General features: G+C 42.8%; 1 pseudogene; it reads right to left on the minus strand.

Annotated features, from left to right (window-relative positions):
• Positions 1–1,715: 1,715 nt before the first annotated feature.
• LOC119272937 lies at positions 1,716–3,192 on the minus strand (annotated as a pseudogene).
• Between the last annotated feature and the right edge of the window lie 1,602 nt (positions 3,193–4,794).

A 4,794-nucleotide genomic window follows, 5' to 3' on the forward strand; every position in this document is an offset into this window, starting at 1 on the left:
TTACTGTTGCTTCTGTAGTCTATTTGCCACCTCCGCTTGAAACAGGAGTTATTAAATCATGTTTGTAAGCGGAGGATGGAGGGAGAGCTAGTCGCCAAAGACCATAGGTGGTGCGGGCCTAGACAGCTCCGTGGGTTTTCTGTTCATCAGACGGGCAGGGTAGCCCGTCAGTGTAGATTGCTTAATAGCAGGTCAGTAATATGTTGTTTTGTTATAGTGTTTGGAATGTCATGCATGCAGATACTACATTCCAAACGAACTATGTAAATACTTGCACCCATATTTGTTTAGTATCTCCTTCTCCTTTTGTTTTTGAGAATAGTTCTTCGGAAGAAGAAATCAGAGTTCCAAATGTAACCCGTTTGAAAGAAAAACACTAGCCTGAACAACCACTTGGAGTTAAGCTTTGACTTAGTGTTGAAAATTGTATACTTGGAGACTGAACCACTAACCTTCTACCAAGCTGATAATTAGAAAAAAACAATTGATATGCTATCTGAATGCATTGATGATCTCAATGGCAAAATGCAGACTTCAAGTGTCCAGCAGTTGCCTGAGGATAGAATCTATAGTAGAAGCAAACTGAATGATTGGCCCGCCCATCAACTACAGCTACAATTAAGAAACGCCTAAAAACATTGTTCTCCGACAACAAACCGACGGCGCTGCAGTTCTAGATGAAGAAGAAATCGTATAAGGTATGGTTAGAACTGATGTTTCAGTAGTTCATCCACTAGCCTATGTTACTTCCAACATCTGTTCTCTGCTTACCGTTGCAGCAGTACAAGGACATTTTGAGCTCCTGATAGTCTACTTCTCTGGTTCGGTGATCAGGTGGACACCCACATTGTCTAAACAGGATAAAATATTTGTAAATGTAGTACAAAAAAGATACTTAATCTACAATACCCTTGTGGAAACAGCAACGGCCAACTGCATGACAAATATTTATAAGCAGGGAACATCTTTAGTTTAGTTCTTTAACAACATTCATGCTGCAGATTGTGTTTCTTTAGTAATGCCCATAAATGCAACGAACAAACTATGTACAAATGCAACTAGTTCAAGGGACTCAAGCATAGACGCATCAGAGCATTACAAAAATAGATGAAACATTCCTTTCATACCTTGTTGTATGCCCAGGACACATTGTACAGCAGTTCGACAAACCGTCAGTAAGCAAATATAACACCATGTCTTGTACAGGACATGACCTTGCAAAGATGGTTCCATTGCAGGAGCAAAATTCAGAAGTTTTTTTTGCGGGGGTAAAAGGGATTTGTATTACTCAAGAGCCAAGAAGGTCCTCCCTAGACAGGCTAGCAAAATCCAGAAGTTGACAAGGCCAACATTTACTACTGCTAGAAATTAAGCACCACATTGCATTTGCTAGGAAATAGTAATACAAGAGAAGAACGAGTGGACATATCTAAATAAGATAGTATCCATCAAGCACGATATATAACAGATGCCGCATTAGGTTGATACCAAATAGTACCAATTAAGACATCAAACTGCAGTTCCACTAAAGGTGATCTAACATAGAATCTACCTGTTTCTTACTCTTAACCAGGCAAGGCATAATAACCATAATAACCATAATAACTAAAAGAAAGACTAGACGGGAAACAAGAAGAATTACTTAGCAAATGCATAGCCTTCTTGTCGGACTGAAATCACTGTCCTTAGGAATTAAACGAAGATCTGTCGACGCCTTATGGAATCTGTTGCAAGGCCAGTTGAGAATCCGGGTTGTTGATGGTGTAGCTGGCGAGAAGGTGGATCATGGTGTAAGGACGTTCAGCGACCAGGACAAATTTCTTGTCCTGCTTCACGAAATCTGCAGCTTCAGAGATCCTCTGTACTTTGTTATCCTTGATGTTGCACTTGCAGATATGAGCAGATGAACCCAAATGTTGAGTGTAGTACACACAGTCTGGCTCAGTTCCTGGGAACTCATCAACATCGACGGAGAAGCACCTGTGGTCACCGATGAAGATTGCATATCTGTCTGTGGTCTTCAGACGCTCGAGGTTACCTATCTCGGTGTCAAATTGGAATGCAAAGAGAGCCAAGACTCCCTGTGGATTCAAGATCTTCATGATGATACATATATGCCCATGCAAATCCACTAGGAAACACCGCATGCCATACCCATGTCCAGAAAGATCAAGGGAGAAACCTCGGTCACAGATGCCCATGCAAATCCACTAGGAAACACCGCATGCCGTACCCATGTCCAATAAGATCAAGGGAGAAAACCTCGGTCACAGGAGAAAGATTAAACGGAAGAAATTTTCCTAAGCAAATAATCATCTCACGAACTGTGGATGCTTCAGAAAAGCTTGCGTAGACATCACCCACGACCGCCTTTCGGAAGAAATCGTAAGCTGTTGGCTGCTTATGGTTGTATCTGACGAAACTTTCACTGTGAGGAGCTTCCAAGTAAGCCTTGCGAGATGAGTCGGAGAACACGGTGAGTCAGAGCGAAGAGCCGTGGGGGAAAAGGACATCAGTGATTCCCACCATGGTTTTCACTTTCAGTGAGATTTCACTTAAATTCACAGAATTTCATTAATTTCAGTAGACACTGAAATATTAAATTTGGGTTAAAATATTTCAGCAAATTCAGTAGTACACAGGAAATTAAATATATTTTTTAATATTTTTTTGAAAATTTCAAATATTTAATTAAAATCAAATGAATATTTCGGCCTTTTGGCTGAAATGCAAATTGAAATAACTGAATTTCAGTTGGTGCTGAAATTTTGTTGAAACTGAAATTGAAAACCGTGATTCCCACATCAGGGGGCACGGGCGACGCGAAATGGATCACGACGCCAGTAAGAGGGTTGAGGACACGAGCGGCGTGAGGAGCGGTCTTTTCCGCCAGAACGAAGTAGCCGTTGAGAGTGGTAGCCGCGGCGTGGTAAGCGCCGAGCTGCGGAAGATTCTTGTGGAGGAAGCGACAGTGTTGGTGTTCAACAGGAGCAGATTCCCTTGGCTCTGGAAGACCTCGTCGAGGACGATCCACCGGCTCGGGTGAAAGCGAGGGTTGGAGGCGTCGCTCCTTGGATCGTCGGTGGCGGCGCGCCAGCCAGTGCACACAGTGCGGTACTCCATGTACCAGTCGAGGTCATTGTCGTCGAGGAAGGAGTCGACGATGTGGCGGACAAGGTCGCCCGGAAGCATGGATCAGGGTGGACGCGGTCCGGTCCGGTCCGGGCATTGACCGAGCCAGCCTTTGGACCGGCCGCGGCCGGTTCGGTCCGAACCGGACTGAGGTGGCCAGCAAGCCTATTTTCGAGGACCGGACCGAGAAGAGCAAAGCTCGGTCAGCCCGAATGGACCGAATGGGACCGATGGCTGGGACTCTGTTTAGGCTGTTTTGTTGTATTTAGACTGTAGCTATCCCTGGGAGTGCTATATTAAGCGTTTTGGCCATTATTTAGCCGGTAGCTTCTCCTGGGAGTGCCCTGTTGCGCTTTTTGGCCACAATTTAGGTTGTCCAAATTTAGTGAGTGCTCTGTTGCTGTATAATGACTAGTATGGCACAACTAAATTTGGACAACGTTTTATTTGTATTTTGGACATCAGAACAATTGATTCTGAGAAGAACAATAGCACAAAAAATCACATCCACAAACATAAGGTCTTATCATCATTGAACCACACGATTACAAACTTGCAATGACAATTTCGAGTTCATGTCAATTGACAAGTTCAACATAACACAAAGGTTCATCTCGAAACTTGCAATAATAATTCATAGTTCATGATTTGACAAATTCCAAAATAACACAAATTCAAAGGTAGCCTTCACATGAGAAATACCACTTTGACATCCATCTCCAGAATAGCAAGATCAACATCCACATGATGAACATCTACAAGTAAGGTAAGCAACATTCACATAAATAATATTTGGTATCGTATGACAAGTGAAACATGTAGGAAGAATAGTTACCAATCGTTGATCTCCTCCACCACAATTGGTAACTTGATGTTCTCAACATCATCCTCTTCATTCTCATCCCTCGGCTACAAGTGTGGAAGTTAAACAAATGCTCACATCACATACAACAAGACCAAAAAAGAAAGAACGAAAAGGTAAGGAAAAGATGGCAAACATACCACCAGATTCAAGTCAACGTGATCACCCTTGATATAACTTGCACCACAAACTAATGCCTCCACCATAACCGGTTTTAACGAACTCCTATAGTCATCTAATACAACACAAGTTGACAAACTAGTTTGAGGATGAGAAGTTGACAAGTTTATATCCAAAGTTCAATAGTACGAGTTGACATACCTAAAATCCGGTCGTGCTGAAGGTAGATTCCGAAGACACGGAGGTAGCCGGGATAGTAAGGAACCTCCTGGCTATCTTGGCCATAATTGGGTACCTAGGGGCATTGTCTTTCCACCAACCAAGAAGATCAAGAGCCTTGTTACGAGGGGCAACCTCATCCTCTAAGTAGTTCCTCAACTCACTCTTTGATATTCTTGTTGAACGGGACGATAAGAAGGACTCGTACCCAGCTTGAACCGGGATACTAGGAATGTTTGCAAAGGAAGATGAACTTTCTCCATTTCCAGCTTGCTTATCTTGAGCAACACATTTTTCATACAAGGCCGCCAACTCTTTCTCCACGATTTTTATCTCAGTCCTAAACCTCGCACTTCCTTCTCCATATAGTTCTCCAAAGGCCCACTCTATATAACTCATCTTGTACCTAGGATCAAAGATGATAGCATTGGAGTGATTAGAAAGCATACAAGTAAAAACAA

The sequence above is a fragment of the Triticum dicoccoides genome, chromosome 3A, assembly GCF_002162155.2.
Source record: "Triticum dicoccoides isolate Atlit2015 ecotype Zavitan chromosome 3A, WEW_v2.0, whole genome shotgun sequence".
NCBI classification, from domain to species: domain Eukaryota; kingdom Viridiplantae; phylum Streptophyta; class Magnoliopsida; order Poales; family Poaceae; genus Triticum; species Triticum dicoccoides.